At 27.9% G+C, this 20,466-nt stretch overlaps 1 long non-coding RNA gene across 1 annotated transcript in view; it reads right to left on the bottom strand.

The window, feature by feature from the left end:
* Positions 1–1,937: 1,937 nt before the first annotated feature.
* LOC112599498 overlaps positions 1,938–20,466 on the bottom strand; it is an 84,602-nt gene continuing 66,073 nt past the window's right edge. Inside the window, exon 4 of the long non-coding RNA XR_003114943.1 lies at positions 1,938–2,588. This is a non-coding gene — a long non-coding RNA (uncharacterized LOC112599498). The remainder of the gene's footprint in view (positions 2,589–20,466) is intronic.

The following is a 20,466-nucleotide window of genomic DNA, read 5'->3' as shown; positions in this document are numbered from 1 at the left end:
TTTTTTTTTTACTTTAATAGAAAAACGTGAATAGAAATCATAACATCTACGTGTGTGTGGAAACACTTCTATACACATTTAAGTAAACTAAACATTGGTCAAAGCATGCTCAAAGCGTTTACATAGCGGTCTTCAAGCAAACTATCAGTGATTGGAGGTGGATATATCATATTTTTATTTGAAAAACAAACACGTTTCAACCATTATCGGTTCTTATGGTTTACAAAACATCTACACAAAAGATACAAATTTAAATGAAAACATTAAACTATAAGTACTATAGTATCATTATTAATATCATTAATGTCTTAACCGCACCGCAATGCAATGGAAATATGTATTTATAGTAGGTACGTATTTTATATACAAAATACAAACCACGTAGCTGTTAAAAAGCTGAACGTTTAACGTTTTTTATTCAATAAACCTTTGAAAAATCGACTAACTAATAACTATATAAATTTATAGTTACTCTATGTTTCTTTATAAATTACGTTCGAGTGAATATGCAACAATTGAAAAGTACTATTTCCTATGCATTTTTGCGATCACTGTAGATTTTTATACAGCTTATATTGTATTGCAGTATGTATTTCAAAAAATTTGTATTTTTTTTTACAAAGTTAAAAAAAAAATTGTTTTTGACGAAATTTGTTTGATTGTTTGATTTGTTTGCTACTGATTTTAAACACAAATTAATTCTTTATAAATAACACTCATGAATATAGAATTAATATGTACTTATTTAGTTACATACATAAATATAACAGTAAAATACAATTTTAATTTTGTCGACTGTACTAAGTGAGTAAAATAAATTATTAGATTAATCAAAAGTTTATCCATTCAGTTGCAGGAATGAAAAATCAATATTTGTTGTTATATTTATTAACGAATGGTATTGAAAGTAAATGCAGGTATAGGTACACGAACTTATGCGTAAAAATTGGCACACTCTTCATTCCCATATAGAATATAGATAGTTACTTATATCAATATACATTTAAGCCCACCATGTTATAGTGTTGGTCATAATTACTATTTTTTTTATTTATAGGTAATTTTAACGAATTTCAATGACGTAAATTGAAAATTTTCTGATGGAGTTATGAAAAACTTAAAATTGTCTGTTTCATAAAATAAATACCTACAGTAATATTTCTCATGATTGACATAATTTTTACATAGTATAAATATTATTATAATTACTTATTATTAAATTTGGATATCACATATAATATACGGTTGCATAAATCGAAGGCAGAATTGTATTCGATGTAGTTCGTGATGGGGTTTGAAACTGATACTAAAACGCAATGAAAACTGAGTAATTGAATTTTCACTCCAGGTTCAGTGTTTAAAATAAGTAAAATATATCATATATCTGCAAGAAACAAATGATGAAAAAATCGTATATTAGGTATATGGTGCGTATTTTCTTATAGGTTTTTACAATAATTTTATGGAGTTATATGAGAATCATTTTTAAATCGTAATTTTTACACACTAATTTTGTATTTTGTTTAAAAATTAAAATAGTGTAAAAATACCCACGAGAAAACACAAATAAATGTTTTTACTTATAAGTTTAATAATAGAGAAATTTAGTTCATTATTGAATCTTATATAGGTACTATTTAGGTACAAAATTGAAACATCTGAACACAAATTTATTATGTTGTTCAGTACATTTATAAGACAGACACACCCGCAAGTAGTGTGATGCATTTTTGATAAGTGTTAATGTTCTTTTCTTTTTGAGAACAGGGTTCTCAAGGTTAAACAAAATAATTATCTAAATATGTAATATATATATAAGAAAAAAATTATGAATTATTGTTTGATTTGAGCATAACTATAGAGAGATACGGATAAATTTACAGTGAATATATTTGAATTTAAAAAATGGTTACAAATTTTATTTGATATTACATCTAAGTAACAGTAATTCATAAAGTTTAATAGCTTAAGTTAACTTAAAACTTATTTATTTAACCTATATGCTAGCATTTCTAGACTACAGGCGTATTCACGAGTTGAAAATTAAAACTAAGTTTACAGCATTAGGTTAATAATATTATGATTAAGTTATACATTACTTAAATAAAAAAATTATACAACTTTTAACTAGACAGATTAAACGCAATAAACTGTTTAACTTACTCAACCTTATATATACGTTTAGTGTTTACAATAGGTATTCAAATAATATATAGTATATTAAGTGCGTGAAACTATATAGTAATATATGATTAATACATTCAACAATCGTAGTGTTATCGATCCGCAATAGTTGACACCAGGAGACTCACGATCTTCAATAATTATAGTCTGTGAATTCTTCCAGTGCCAAGGTTTGCAGATCGTTTTTCATTACAAGTTGTCATAAATGTTCACCACGGGTATCAACAAAAAATAAATTACAATAATAATAATAAAAATAAAAATCCATCTAATACTATCATATTCTTAATAACTATATATTCGTCGGTCGTGAAGCCGCTTTTGCATTATGTCTGGTTCCGTTGTCGCGGTTCTATGAGACTGTGTAGAACTGTAATGTTGTTAGACTAATGGAATCGAACGGACTGAAAACAAAATTCAGCAATTAAACAAACATCATATAATACATAAATATTGGGTACACGAATGTAATATAATATCATAATATAAATTTTAAAATTAGACGGTCATTTTTTTCCTTGGGCGATGCGAATTTAGCTGAATTATGAAATGTTGTAAAAATATTTATTTAACAACTTATTTTATTTATATAAAACTAATAATTACGATATTATTGTTTGTTTATATTATATATTCTTAACAGAGATCTTTATTTCACGTGAATCCGTTTTCACTAATACATTCGTTTATATTATTATACACGTAGAATTTTATTTTTAATATATTTAGAATACTCCGATAGTTTCTAGTACAGCTCTTGGATTTTAACGTGAATTAAGATTCACGTGATTAGTAATCAGTTACTTATTTTGAATCCAGAGCATTTCCTTCATCCCCACTCCCTGTGTTTTTACGATAATACTGCACTATACTTGCACCATCACATCTAAAATATAGTGGTGCAAAGGTATATTTTTGCACCACCAGAAAATCATTGAAATAAAGTTTGTATACCTATGATATTATTTTTAATTTAATAACTATCTTTTTTTGTGTAATAAACAGATACAAAATTGTAATTTTCGTTCATGTATTAGACCTTATTAATTAAATTATTATCCCTATCTATATTCAAAAATTGTGTAACCGCCATAAATAATTAGATTATTAACTATGGTAACCAAATTTATTTATTGTTTAAAGAAATATATGGGAAAATATATAGTTAATTAGGAAAGATTTTACTTAGGAAGTTGGATTATTGATGTGTCGGAAGTCATAGATTGAGAATATATGTCTTCTCTACACCACCAGAAATTGGGTTCAATTTAAGCCATTATAGGTACAGTTTTATTTTATTTTTTTATTTTTTACTGGACAATTTTTAAATATATATATATTTACCGAAAATGCATTCCTTGCGCCGTCAATACACTTTCAAACAACAATGTGCAGAAATCTCACGTAAGTTTATATATATTATATATACAATATTATATTGTTTAATATATATCCATTATTACTGCAATGCATAATACGCGTCAGATGAATCATGGACTTTTACTTAATCTCATAACCAGTATTGAGTATGTGGCGTGTGCAGTGCGATATAAGTTCTAATATTTTTTTTTTTTTATATAATTAACACAATAGTTGTAATAGTGTCTGTCATCAATTAAAATTAAGTTTTTTTCTCTAACCCGAGTTCTTAACGATGAATCCATGGCACACACATACGTGCACGTTTCTGATAATCCAAAAAATCCTACAATAACTCAAACCTACTATACCTTTTCACAGCTGATGGGCGTTAGTTGTCGCCTGTCGGGCTTATGAGATCAATAAAAAAAGATATATATATATATGTATATTATATTATGTTTGATACATCATGTTAGATAATAGTAATTAATAAAAACAAAACTGGAACTAAACAAATTTAACTGCGAACAATGATTGGACAAAAAAAAAATATTTGATAATAATTAACTATTTTTTTTTTTTGTTTTGTCATATCGAAATCGTATTTACTTTAAAATCAGTAGTATGTTTTAATAGACGTATCGACATATAGATATATCGCATATACTTTCTGAATTCTATCAAGCGCGTTAACCGATTCAACGATTGTGTATGTATTTGAATTTGTCGATGTTAAATCGCACACATAAATCATATTATATTATATTATCTTTTATCTTTATTGACTTAAATAACCGTCGGTATTAATCATATTTCTATCGCCCAAAGCTGTCGCGAACGGGAAAGCCGTCGTATTATAAGCCCACGTAAACACACGTTGATAAAATATATAACACGAGTAGCGCCGACAAATATATTATTATAATCGCACACGGCGAAACGGCGGCGCATCGCGTGCGTGTTTTAAATTTGGGTCGTTGACATTTAAATTCTAATATATATATATATTATAATTACATCCAACTATTATTATATACACATCGCGGCAGTGCAATAATATAAAATAAATATAATATATATATATATTTAGGCACGCAATAAACTCCTCCGTGCGCGTCCGATGATTTATGATAGCCGCGTGTATATAAAACGTAAGTAATGCATACCTATATATACTCACGTTATTTATGCGTTTATTCGCGGCTTAACTGCTGCAGTAGTATAGGTAGGTAGCATAAAATATATAATAACAGTCGTTATACGTCTGTGCAGTGTTGTTTGCGCGCACGCATTACATAACATACAGAGGTATATCCGGAGAATAAGTGTCCGCGACGACGTGTGAAATTCACATACATGAATATTCATTTTATCGAGTTATTAAAAAAAAAAATAAAAAAATAAATAAATACATATATATATATATATATATAAAAAAAAAAATCGACCGTTAAGTGCCTTCGGACGCATATGACATGTACCTATATAATATATATATTATATATACCCACGTATATAGATGCGCGCGGATAAATTATTATATTACAACGGCCAAACGATGTTGTATATAGGTACCTATTATATCACTATATTATTGTTTAGATTTTTTTTTTTTTTTTTGCAGGTACCTATCATCATGATAAATTACAGTCGGCGCATTTGACTGCCAGTGCGCAAATTGAAACTTTTATTTATTTAGTTTTTACCACGAAATATTTCGGACGATTATAATACTTTCAAATAACGTGCGAGGTTTTCTTGTGGGAGTGTGGCCATAGAGTGGACAAAATGTAGTTATCATGAGTCATCCGAATGCAGCGTGATTTTTTTGCCAATTACGGAATTTAAAAAACAACAAGTCGCGTCGTCGAATTAGGACGAAAATGTTCTGGCTCTTGAAATTTTAATAATAAGTTATTGAATTGGACCGTGCACAATTTAACAGAAGTGGACTAGTTAAAAACTATCAACTATCAGAAGAGGTACGAAATAGTTCCAAGTTCTTAAAAACACTGTACCTATAGTTGAAAATAAATTTCGTTGTCACTGTTTTGTTTTAAAAAAGCATATAATGAAAAATTAATACTCTACTCCAACAATTAAATATTAACATAGTAAAATTAAAAAAATCTATATTTATTTTTAACGAGTTAAAAAGATGGTCTACCTGCAGAAATTTTTCAAATATATACAGATTAGTATTAAAACTATCATTATAATTTGTAAAGTGTACAATTTTAACTACAGTGAATTGGATGACAGATTACAATATTTTATGCCTAGTTTAATTTTAATATTATAACTATACGAAAAAACTTGAAGTTTTTCAACACTCACTTTTTATACCTAGCCAACGATATGTTCAAACACCCTATAACACCCATATCCTAATCAAGCTGGCAAGTCTTCATTGCATTAGTGGATACTACATAAATATTATATATCTATAAGAGCTACACATATAAACACGTATATATATATATATGTGTGTGTGTTTCATCTTAATTGATGTAATGATGTATGCGTTATTGCTGCAGTTGCGAAAAAATATATTTTCATGGCGTATAAGTATGTGATTTTCACACGACTCGAAGAGATACGCATATCCGCGACTCGTCTCGAAACGCATTGCACTGCAATTAGTTGTGTATTATTTTGATATTTATTATTCACCATTAAAATACGTTATATCACATAACCACTGTTGTATTACAGGACAGTATGCACACGATTTCGTCTGAGTTTGATTGACCAGAGAAAATATAGTAACATATAAAACACATACGCATTTGTATTCGTGACAATAATATAATGCGACCCAAAAAACTTATTAATTTGTAACTTACCGTAATGAATGTACTCAAGCGTGCAGAAATATACGGAAATGATTTTTTAAATTTTTGGAGATGATAATGTTAACTATTCTAAGCCAGTGGAGTTGTTCAAAAAGACGAAGTAAAATTAATTTTTGAATTGCAAAAAATTCAAAAGACATGTTAGTAATTCAATTATCTTTTCAATAAGGAAAATGTTGTTTACATTTGTTTCGTACATACTATACAGTGATGACTTATCTTTAAATCGAAATATAACATGCCCACAATAGTATAAGTTTCTCAAAAAAAAATTTTGTATTGATATATACATTCTGAATTGTTCATATTTTTTTGCACACTTTTTTTTTTTAATGTACACTGGTAAGAGTGTACATGTATAAGTGCACCACGCTATGTATCTAATCATTATAAGTCTTTTTTTACAATATACTAGTTAAAACACTATAATATTAATAACATTATCAGGTAAAAATATTTGATTAGTAAATATTTACATTAACATACTAGAATAGTATAATAATCACAAAGTATTTTGTGATTCTTATATTCTTTTTTTATCCAAGTGATGAAAATAAGACTGAAACATGGCTCATTTATCATAAAGTTTTATTTTATATGTTTTATATTAACGTAGGTAATAAAAGGTATAAGGTATATATAATAAGATAATACAATAATATTTTATATATATACCTTATATTATAAGGTCCCTTACTATTATAATGTTATTTTAATTCGAAATATTATAAAACTAAATTAGCGTGAAGTAAAAATATTTAATTACTATTAATACCTATAGTTTTATTGATAGAGGTATCGATTGTTGATAAGTTCGACAAAGAAATAGCTTTGACTGGCCTAATCAAAAAATTGGAAAACAAGACAAGTAAAATGACTACATAAAAAAGTTTCAAAATCATATTTTGGATAATCACAGTTATTTACCAAATGCCTAAATCAGTAAAAATTCAAAAATTATCCTAACATTAATAAAAGAATTATAATTTATGATAAAATGTCATTACTTAGTTGTGCTTACTGTTTATTATGATTTTATCATAACTTTTACTGACAATAGCTTTGTATGTATAATCTTATTCATGATAAGTTAAAAAGTTTATTTTTAAATTTTAAATAATTATATTTTATTTCCGTGATATATCGGCCATCAATTTATTATAAATATTCTATATAAAGTGATTATTTAAGCGTAAAATACTGATTATTTAAAAAACTGAAAGGTATGAATGAACTTAAAAATATTTTTTTACTTAATTTTGATGTCATTATCTACCTTTAAAATTAATTATTTTTAAAATTTATTTATTTATCGAGTATAAACGTCGAACGGATTTAATCATAAATAACATATAAAATAAATACTATAGTATTTCAATAAATATAAAATAAAAAAGAATCGAATTATTTTAGATTTTTTGTTCAGTATAAAATACTTATGAAAAATATTATATTAAATTTTCAAGCCTTACTTTAGACATTTTTAACTACAAAATAATTTACAAATGTTCATGATTTTGAAAGCTTTATTGTAAAGCGAGCTGAGTAAATTATATTTTGATTATTTACTATATTAGTATAAAAACTATTATTATGGAAATTTAGATGTTTATTTCCTGTAAAAATCTTGATACGCATTAGTTATTTTTTCAAGTATGCACATTATATTTATATGCATTAATTTTAAAAATATAGAACTTTTTTCTTGCAATAAAGTTATTTTAAATTATGTATAAAAAAAAATTAAAAAATGTTTAACACAAAAAAACTTTTTGAGACAATGATGAGCTAGTGTATTTACTATTAAAGGAATTACTCAGTATATTATACAATTTATATAATATAGGTACACGTGTGTACCTATATCATGGCAGTGCATATTAGGTCTATGATTTTTCAAAAGTGAAATGCCGCGCGTGTAATCTTTGCGTTCTTTTTCCCAACACCGACCATATAATTACGTCTGTGTTCTGTTTGTTCGTGTGCTGTAATCCTTGAAAAACACTATGGTTAATATTCATGTAGAGTATATAATAATAATCATATAGGTTAGTCTACCTACTTACTAAAATATATACTCAACTGTCGACGTGTACATACAGTAGCCGCGCGCAATATGACGTAAGCCGACTAAGTATATAAGCACATATATTATGTACATTGTACATATACGGGGTGATCCGTTTAACGTAAAGCACTTATGATTTCAGAAAAGCACTTACGTTTTTTAAAATATTTCTTTTAAGTTTTGTATTTCTTTGAATGACAACCTACAATTTTAATTCCATACTCTGACGTAGGATATTATTTAAAGTATTTAGTTCTATAAAATTTCGTATAAGTAGTCATAGGTATTTAAATTTTAGATGAAAGGAGTAACACTCCTGTACCTCTCCACTTCTCTCGTCAAAAGTTTAAATACTAATAAGTGATAAAACATAAATTGCTCGTTTAAAATTAGGTTTTCATTCATCGAAAAAGTATTCTACTCTGAGATAAGGAATTAAAATTTAAAAGCACACGTTGTTATTAAAAAAAGTTAAGAATTTTAAAAATTTTAACGATAATAATTATAGTTTTTAGAAAAGTGTTTGGTTCTAACGACCTAGAATTGTGTAACAAAAAAGTTTAAAAATGTTAATAGTATTTGAAATAACTGATGTCTTACGTTAAATGGATCACCCAGTATTTATATATTATGTGGAATTTCAAATAAAAATTAACGTGTGAGTGATTCGCGTGTGTTTTTGGAGAAGGTTTTATTTAGGTCTTTAATAATTCAATTTCTTTTTTTTTTTTACCATGTATAAAAACAAAGCTCATCGTCGTGTACTATTATAAATATTAAAAACAATGCTAAAACAAACAGAAACCAAGTCAACTGTAACTTGTATGGTTTTTTTGTTACTTTGATTAGATTCAACATATATTTATTTACGTAAGATTTCATGGTTTATACTTTATACTGAACAACTAAATACTGTCGTTTGTCATTTAGAATATTTTCCTCGTTAATAAGCGCGACCCGTATTACATTTAAGCAATTTGTCAATTGATTCACAACAAATACGAATTTAATCTTCGAAAGTCAAGACGCCGATTATATCGTTATGTCTCGGTCTATAGAGACGTTGCAGAAAAACCACACAAAGCGTACCCATTGATTTTCTGGGAATATGCATCGGTATACGTATCAGATACTGTCATAAGTTTGTTGCCACTACAAGTCTTACATATCAGATAGTCTATAAAGTATGATATAATATCAGTCACTCAAACATAGAACACCTACAATATGCTTGATATCTGTATTTTAATTTTTTTCAGTTTTGTGAATCACGATTAAAGAACGTATTTTGGATTTTAGATTGTAACTGTTACTGACGTTACTGTTTTAGTTACTAGTTTTCTTTTTGTTTTCCAGTTATGTTAGAAATGAATTATATTGTTATCGTTATAGTTTCATGTTTACACTTGATTAGAGATATTGTTCACATAAACTGATATAGTAACAATAATATAACAAGGGCATTAAAAGATAGCATAAAAAACAATATAAGCTATTAATTTAAATAAGCTAGAAAACCTACTTTACTTTTATTTAAAGAGTAAGACGAAAAAAGCACCACATATTATGTTTGTAAGTATATAACGAATAGTTTTTAATATATATAAATATTTTTTTTTTTATCAGATTTGATTAAACACAACTTTTTAATCGTTTTTCGGAATGAGTAAATTTTGTTTATACTTAATAAAGGTATATTGTTTTTATTGTTTGTATATCAGTATATAATGTTGTTTTGAAAATAAAAATCATTATAATTTTCACTTTGAATATTTCAATAAAAATTATTAATCATATTAATTTAAAAGTATTTTATAGATTTTATTTATATATTGTCATCGTTACATAATCGTAAAATTACATTACCTAACCTATATCTACATAGACCGCAGAAAAATGAAAAAAAAATATTATTATTGATTTATAGTATAATGTTTCATCAAAACAAAAATATGAATGCCACAATAGATCATCTTCATCTTAAGAGGACACTATACCCGCATACGGTGTCTCCGTCTAACAAACGCATAGCATAGCAAATGTTTCGTCTAAAAAATCCATTTAACTCTAGTATGTTTAATAATACAACGAATTGATCCATTATAAAATTTAAAAGTAAGAAAAGTAAAGTGAGTTATAAGCATTTTAAAAATCTGAAATTTGTACATTTTAAAATGCTCATAACTCACTTTAAAATAAAAATATAAAAACCATCATCCAAATGTAGCATACTTTTAAAATCTTAAATTTATGATATCCATATAGGCTATATACATAATAATGTAGTAGATATATGTTATAAATGTATATTTATTATGATTACCATGTAGAAAAAATATTGATATTATTAAATATTGATGATTTTAATTGTGTTCGGATAAAAATAATGTATAATACCTGTATACCATAATACAAAGTTTAATAATATTATATATTTAAAAAAAATATAGATAAGTTAATTTGGAATAAAATTAATTATTGTTTCTGTTAAATCTAGTGACAATAAATATTTTTATATATATAGTAAGTAGATAAATTAAAGTTTTAGACATAGCATATTATGATTGACGATTGTACGAATAAATGATTTAAAAATAAAATTTGTAAACACAGAATATAACAATGTATAATAATATAATAACAGTTATCTACTACGGTGTTACAAGTGAAATGACAAGTAGGACAGCCCAAACGGTAAAGTAGAATAGAAACTTAATTGCTTTATAATGGACATTGCATCTTCCAAAAATCGATAATGATCTTTTCCAAGAAGGTTTTTTTTTAACATCTTATTATCATGTAGGTACATCAAAATTAGTAATCAGTATTCAGCAATCACTAGATAATCACTGTAATAGCACTCTGTAGTAAATATCAGCTACATTTTTGATTTCAATTGTCAGTATAAAATTATTTTTGACGACAAAATAAATGTATTAAATTGAAATAAATCGTATAGGCATATCTATAGATACCATAAAATACTTCAATAATAATTTTTATACAGTACATTACATACAGCGTACAAACAATTATACTTCCTACATTCATGAATACCTACGATTAAATTATATCTATAAATTATAATATAATATGATATTTAAAATAAAGTCATATGATATTTAAACAAAATTTTTATAGCTTTAAATGAAAATGAAAACTATTTGTTCCAAATTCGTAGAAAGTTTGGTTAAATATCGTCATTGTGTTTATTCATACATTTCAAATGTAATATACCTAAAACAAAAATTTTAATTTAAAAATAGTCTTTAATAGTAACTTTTTTAAATGTTTGTACCTCGAACTTCGAAGTTGATAAATTATATTTTTCGGAATTTTTTAATCTAATATTTTAAACTATATTGATTGTTATTACATTATAATGAATGTAAAGTGAATTATATGATTAACAATAAATACTTACGTAAATAATAATAAAAAAATGTCAAATTGTATATATTGTATCGCGTGTTAAAATAAAATAACTGGAAAAGTTAAAAAAATCAAAACTATTGAAAGCTGCAAATCGTGTGAATTTAAGAAACTCTACGAACTATTTATCTACCTTATTTTATATTTACATTTATTACTTATTATTAATTTGATTAGATTTACTATAGATTATACGATCTGTTGTAGCATAAAGAAAAGATCGAAACTCTGACAATCAAACTCTATAGGTACGGTACAACAAAAATATTTTCGACTATTATACAGGTACAACTATCGATAGAAGGTCGTAATATACTTCTTTTTAATTTTTCGGATTTTATAATAATATTGGTACACACTGACGGCGGCCGAATATAAATGTACAGGTTTTTGTATTGGTATATAATATTATAAAAAGGGGTAGTAATATTAAATAATATTACTTGAACGTTTCTCCGATGGAGAAAAAAATACTAAAGAGGACGAACACACATCTAACTTTATTATTATATAGAGACAGAGTGAACTACATTGTTCGATCGAGACTGCCTGGTGGCCGGAAACGTATAAGGAGTATAATATATATAATAATGTAAAATTATATGGTTTGCATCAGGTCTGTGTTTTGCACCCTTGCCATTGGTTATTGTTGTGAGGGTGGATATATAGTTAGGTATCTATGTATATACACCTAACGTACGAAACAATGCTTGTAATAAAAATAAAATAAAAGACCGCACGAAAACACAATTGAAATTAAATGCTTCTCGTGAAGAATATCTTTAAACACGAACGTTATCATTGATTTTTACCCTTTAATAACGCACGATATGTCTATTTCCCATGATATATACCTATTGTACGTTAAAAGTAAACAATAAATTAATATAGGAATACAGAGTATTTCATTAAGCATGCTCACTTAACTTTTTCCCATAAATAATAAATTTACTTAAATCCTAATTTTTTAAATTTCAAAGCAGATTGGTGGAATACTTAAGATACAAGGTTTCAAATGCAAATATATGTTTTGTACTATATATTGAATATCCTGCAACTGGCGATACTTCTATTTTCCCAAAAATTCTTAAACAGTCTACTTTTTTTAAATTAATGATTTGTACAAATAGAACCAAAATATTAACAAGTAGTTTTTGAATTATTGTACTTTGTATACTGAGGGCCATGATAATAAGTTTGGAAGATAATTGATTATAATGATTTGAAAATCATAGTAATTATTATTATAATTATCTAAAATTTATATTTCATGAAAAATTTCAGAGTATGATAATTATATTAGATCCAAATTTACATTCATTTTACATTTTTTTATATTCCTCAGGACACTTCTCGAATGATATACAATTATTGATATAGGGTTTTTAAAATAACATGGCACCTATAGGCTATAAGTAGGTATATTGAAAAATTTCAACAATCAGAATTTTAATTAATTTATTATAAAAAAAATTGATGTGAAGAATAGTCATACTTGGTCAATCGTTCTGTATATTAATAATTGTTTTGAATAATTTATACATACATTATGCAATAAATTATGGTTAGAGAATTATTTTCTTTTCTAAGCCATTGTGACTGATAAGTTATGACTGATGGCTATGATACCAATCTTACGTGGTATTTTATTGAATTTTAATATAAATTTTGTGCTGTGACTTGGTTTATTACAAAACCGGAAAATATACTCTTAGTTTTGATTTTGAATATAAAATAATAAACGATGATATTAATAATGTTTGAATCTATATTAAAAATGTTCATATAAATAAAGTGTTCACCTATACTCATTTTTATTTTTATTTCAACGATAATTTTTGCGAATTTTTAATAATCAAATAGGAGAGTAGACTGAATAACAATATTTGACCGTGAATAATATATTATATTATACATTGTTTACGTAAAAACGAATTACTTCAGTCGATGTTTTTTTTTTTTTGTATCAAATGAATTTTGACGCTTCATTTTTCATTATTATTTTTCAAACGAAGCTTCGAACTCGATTAAAAATATAGACAATAACACTATATTAATAAAATATTGTTTTTATGTAAAAACAAATGAGCCGGAAATATGCCCGTTTGTCTATCTTTTATTTCCCAACTTCAAGTCGGAACATTGAATTTTAAAACAATAAATATTTATCATAATCGATTTTGACGGTAAGTTAATATTATATAATATTATGCTTTACTACTGTTTGTTTATGATTAGGTACGACGATATAGAACTAATTTTATTTCAATACAATACTCATTAGTTTTGTGTCATTTCAATTATTATTTTTAAAATAGTTATTTTGTACATTGTGCATAATAATGTACAGTGGTCAGTGAACATTAAAAATTAAACTAATAATACAGCATGATATTTTATTCGCACCTAGTGGTGTACTTAAATCTAAATTTTATGAGGAGGGAGAGCGTCAAGTATAGAAATTGGATAAACTGACCATAAAAAAAACATTTCAGAATGATTGCCAAATCCAAAACATTTTCGGTGACCTTTATGTAGTATAAGTACTGTCGCAGTTTTATAGATTCTATGAATTAAACTCCGTGACAAGAATCACTACATTTAAACACAACTTTTCCTCAATATTGAATTTCGGCTAATTTTTAATTTTTTATGATTATATGTTCCTATTATATAACTTCTTGTAGTATTCAAATATAATATAACCAGGAATTCAAAAGCGAATTTAAAATTAACCAGCATCACAAATGAAGAAAAAAATTAAATTGGGTTAAAATTTGTAGAATTGGTCATATCAGGCTAACACATCATGGATTTTTGACTAAAAAAGCGACTTAGGATCCTAAATTTAAATCATGTGTCTCTCACTACAATAAAAAATTTACTTATATTGTGAATGTTGATAATTTGAATAACACAAAGAAAAACTTAAAAAGTCATATTGTTAATGAAAGCTCAGATAAAAAGATTGAAAGGAACACTTTTCAGCTCAAAATCTGTAAATAAAATTATTGAATAAACAATAAATATCAACAAATTATTATTTCATTAATATGTAATTATATCCAAATTTGTTATTTATTTAAATTTGTATTTCTTTAATGCAATAAGTTTATATCCTAAATATTAATTAAAAAAAAAATATTATACAATGTATGTTGTGCTAATGTCCCAGTCACCGAAACTGAATTTATTCATGGTCATTAAAATAATATATAATAACTAATGTTTCTAAGTTTATATAGATACCTATTATTTTGATTGATTTATGTTCGTCAAAAACATATTAATTATTTAAGATGAAATATTTTGTTGTACAGGTAATCAGTAATCACTAATGATTACAACGATTAAATACATGAGAAAAGGGTTCCATTTCAAAATAAAAAAATTGATGAAAAGGGAGAATATACCTAAAATCTGCTTGTTAATTAAATTTATAATATTGGAGACCTAATTTAGAGAATAGAATAGTGCTAATGAACAAAAGGACCCTCTCCTACTATCTATTTCGACTACGTAATACGATTTAATAATATTTTAAGAAAAAAAATTATAAGTAGGTATATAAGTTTGTTGCATTAACTCACTCAAAATATTATAATACAGAGATAGAATTTAAGCCCTACCTGCATACATAATACTTGTAATAATTGTAAGTCGATATAATTACGAAAATCCAGGTGAAACGTTGAGCTCAGACATGACGTTCGCCGCAGTAACAACTAACAAAATAACATAATATAATATCAAATAGAAATACTTGCGGTTTTGGGGCCAGTGTGTCGCCGGCGAAAAAAAAAGTAGGGTCTCAGCCGGTGTGACTGGTGCGCTGTTATTATATATATACATATGCGTATGTGAGTATATATTATACGGGCGTGTGCATTTGCATTTTACTGCTACCGTAGATCGTAGGTACATAATGTAATGTTTTGCACCGTCATCGGAACGATTTTCTAAAATCCAATTCGGCCATCCGAAACATTATAAAATAATATTTTACAGCCCACTGACCGCTCCACTAAAATATAATAAAGAAAGCAGAACTTATAAAGTATACCTACTTGTCAAAGACGAGAAAATAAAACAAAAATAGTCTATTCATATTGAGCTAGATTTGTTGAAAATTATAAAACATTAATTTTATTAATGAAACGATCGAAATGGCTATGATGATATTATTTATTAATAACACAATTGTTTTGGTATCGAACATGAAGAGATTTTGACATCTTGGGTGATGTATATTGATGTAGCATTGTAGCAATTAAGCTTAAATAAAATGATTATGGTATAAAATGTTTAAATATTTTTATATTTATTTTCATTTTAATAATATATATTTAGACCATTTGGTAAATATTTAAATGTAAAGATAAAAACGATAAGTTGATTTTTTATTTTTTTTGTATCTTTTTCATAGGTAATAATACGAATACGATTAATTATAAATACTATTTTTATTAGAAGTTATATTTATAGTACTTGACTAGTTTATTTAGGTAATTAATCACAGTAACTTATGTCTACCATAAAATCAAATTTGTAAAAAAATTTAATCGGAACATTTTATGATTTATACAAGTATTTACATTGCATTAGAAAAATAACGATGAATAGTAAGAACAACATAAAATATATTACAATATATTTTACTAAAATTTAAGCTTTTTAAATTTAATTATCTGCATGACCTAACCTATGTAAAATAATTGGAATAGTATATAATATTGTATCATACTCATATTATATTATATTTATACTTACTGAACAAACAAATAATATTTAAAAAAACATTAAACGCGTGCGGATAATATTTAAGAGTTTATAACAGTACCTATTTATAACATTATAAACATTATATAATAACTGTTCAAAAATTTCAGATCGTCTGTACTTCCTCCGCGAAGAATAAACAAATTTAAAAATATTATAATTGTGTTTCAAATACTGCAAATAAATACCATACCACTGCATAATATTTTACCTATTATACACCTAAAATTATTATTTTATAATGTGTTAAAGTACGTATGTGTGCTCGACAGCACCATACTTGCCAAGTCCCGAACACTTAGTGTGTTAGTGTGTATGAATTTCGATCCTTGTATGGAAGTCATATAAGTCTTCGGCAATAGGGTCGTGTCGTCTCGTAAAACCTTTAATGCTCGACACAAAAGACAAAACGGTTGGTATAATTTCGTAGACTTCCTACTACATAATGTAATAGGTATTATATAGTATGTAAGTAAATTATTATTATTATTAACATAATGTCACCTAAGACTTGTTTCGATCAATATAGCCGAGTGTGCAGGTGTTGATAATAATAATAACAAGTTATTATACTCGATCAATAATGTACGCATTTGAAATGAAAATACCTATATCATCGCATTTCCGAGTATTTTTATTTGTTACAATCAATGTCAAATGAAATAATATCATATTATGTTTAGACATAATATATGTACACTTATTACAATGCAATACATCCGCTCGTGTTCGATTATCGTACCGGCTGTACCGGGCGGACATAGTAGACAACGACAGCAAAATAATAATAATTATTATTATGACGATATACGCTTTATTATAATGCTGTAAAAAAAAAAAATCGTAAATTCAATAATACTATGTAGTCTCGTCAAATGGCCACGAGAAAAACAATAATATGATATTATTATCATATAACGTGATGTGTTGTGTACTGATATTATTTGAAAATAAAACGCACTTCAACGGCGTGTTTGTGTGTTCTATGATAAATACCTAGACGTAGATCATATCAAAACAAATTATTTTAACGTTCTAAAAAGAATTGTTGCACACTACGACCGTGGTGGATTCACCGCATTATATTATTATTATCTGCTCGTTTGTTCTGCCCCTCGTCCCGAAATTTTATCCAACGAGATAGTAAAACGACATGTTAATATTGTAATGTTACATACTCATTACGACGCAGCAGTGTCTACCGGAATGATAATATTATAACGTACGGCTGCGGTTGTACAACCGCGTGCACAGCTGCTGCAAAAAGTGAAAACGACCGACGTTGAAAAAACGTAAACGTGTGTACGTACCGACGATACCCATGTCCCATATTAATAATACTATACCGTTCCGAATATTATATGCGCTCACCAAGATTTTGGCAAAGTCTGTTCTGCAATTGGACAAAAAAAGATTCCACAAAACGAAGTCGTGAGCCGTTACCCCCCCTTATTCAATCACATTTATCCGAATTTTTTACGGAATCGCATACCATAAGACACTGTAGAATATGTCACTATAATATGTGCAGAACCTGCGCGTTACACATCGCGTAGTGTAATAAAATTAATGTCGCCTGTGTGGTTCGAGCCAGGTGAAAAGCGCGAATACCGTTAAGTTTTGACGTGAAAATAAATAAAATGTACAAACTTTTATTGCCGCAAAATATGATACCGTAACTCGGAGTTGCGATGAGAAAATAATGGGAAAAACATTATAATAACTAAATTGCAGTTGTCGAACGTGAACGCGGTTACGACCAGACAATGTGTGCGATACAAACGAGACGCGCAACTATTAATAATAGTAATAACAATAATTACATATCATATATAGAGTCGTCTATATTATAATATTGTCATTATGCAGACTACAGTAGTATAAAAATAATATGTAAAACGGTATATTGGTTATAATTGTTAGATAAAATATGTTTATATTATATAATAGTAGGTATTTAATAAATATATAATAATTGTTAGCAAATGAAAATAATAATATGTAAAAAGCAATATCTAATATTTTATTATGAACCAAGCGTTCTTTTACAAACATTTCAACATACGCTTGTTACAAACACACATTTTAAAATATGGGAGGCGACAAACAAACAAAAAAATAATAAATTGTTCAAAAACGTATAGTTACTATAATAATATTATACAATATTATGATATTTATGTGCACACGAGAGACTTACGCCAACAACACACGCGCATACATGTTATACTATTGTAATGTATATAAATAATAGTCGAATTAAGTGCAATTATAGTATATATATATAAATATATATATTTAATTATAATGACCGTGGTATAAAATAGAAACGTTACTAAGACGTACAGTATTTTTTATTTAAAGACAAAGATATATTAGGTAAATGTTGTTCGAGTGTGTGATAACATTAAATTCATATGTATATTATATAATAATATACCTAATACGTACTATTTACGGTACCTATGTGACGAACCGATGAGAATATTATTTATACATAAATAATATATCATAATAATATAAATAATATTATATTGTCGTCGTTGTCGTTGTGGTCGTCGAGTTTCGGTGGTAAAAAATAAATAATCAATTAAATAATGTGTTGAAGCGACTCGTAAAAAAAAAAAAAACAAACAAACAAACAAAACAAAAACAAAAAATATACTAACTAATAAAAAGACATGGAAACAAAACAGAACACACACAAAAATACCGATTGCGCCGGCAATAATAATAATAATAATAATAAAAATAATAATAATAATAATTATAACATTAGGTGATCGATATACAGGACTACTACAGTGCTAATAATCCGACGTGACAATAAAACAAGACATCGTATTAGGCATTACAGCGGGACCTGCAGGTAGGTGTGCGGCGACGGGACGCGTGTCGGTCCGAATGGCCACCGAACACGGCACAGAAGAACTACGGGCGGTATGTAAATTAGTACCCCGTGAATTCTTTCAGTGCCATTTTCGGTGAGACATCACAGTTTTATACCGTCGACGAGCGTGCCATTGCAACAGTAATGCCGTTTTACGCGTTTTCGCTGCATCGGCGGCGGCGGCGGCGGCAACAGCAAGCGGATCAGTCTTCCGCGGTCGCGACGTAGACGCCCCCGAGGCGTGCGCGCGCAAGAGCGGCAAACGAGGAGAAACGAAAGTGCAAATATAGAAGGAACAACCGATCTCGCAGTCGGCAGCAGCAGCAGCAGCAGCAGCAGTGACGGCGATATGTTTTAACGTAATAACGACGACGATCGTTGACGGTTTAAATATTATTATTGTATTGTTATAATATTATTATAATCGAAGACGGACCGATCGGAAACCGCGACGTCTCGGAGGAACGACGGAGCATGAGAAACCGTACAAGGGCTGCGGACGACGTGTGTTCGCGAGGACGGCGCAACTTGAAGTAACGACATCGCGTACCCGAGACGAACAGGCGAACGACGACGTCGGCGACGCGTGACCTCCTCCGGACGAGCGTCTCCCCCGTGTGTGCGGCGAATGAGGGGGGGAGGAGGATTATTGAGAGAAGAGGGGACCGGCGTTCGGCGTGTGCGGACGGTGGTGTGTGACACGCGGAGTCGGAAGAGAGCGGCGCGTCTGCCGGTCTCTTCTTCGTGCGGCCGAGACCGGACGAATACTGACTGCGACGACTGCCTAGACGTCCGACTTTGGTGCGCGCCGGATGGCCCGGCGGCAAATTTCTCCGGGGGGCCCCTACGCGCGCGACGCGGACGCGCCCAGTGGCGGTTGTGGGCTTCGGCGAGTC

Source organism: Melanaphis sacchari, unplaced genomic scaffold, assembly GCF_002803265.2.
Source record: "Melanaphis sacchari strain LSU unplaced genomic scaffold, SCAv2.0 Contig51_pilon_pilon, whole genome shotgun sequence".
Lineage (NCBI taxonomy): Eukaryota > Metazoa > Arthropoda > Insecta > Hemiptera > Aphididae > Melanaphis > Melanaphis sacchari.
The sequence above is the reverse complement of the archived record's forward strand: the minus strand, read 5'-3'. Positions and strand labels throughout refer to the sequence as shown.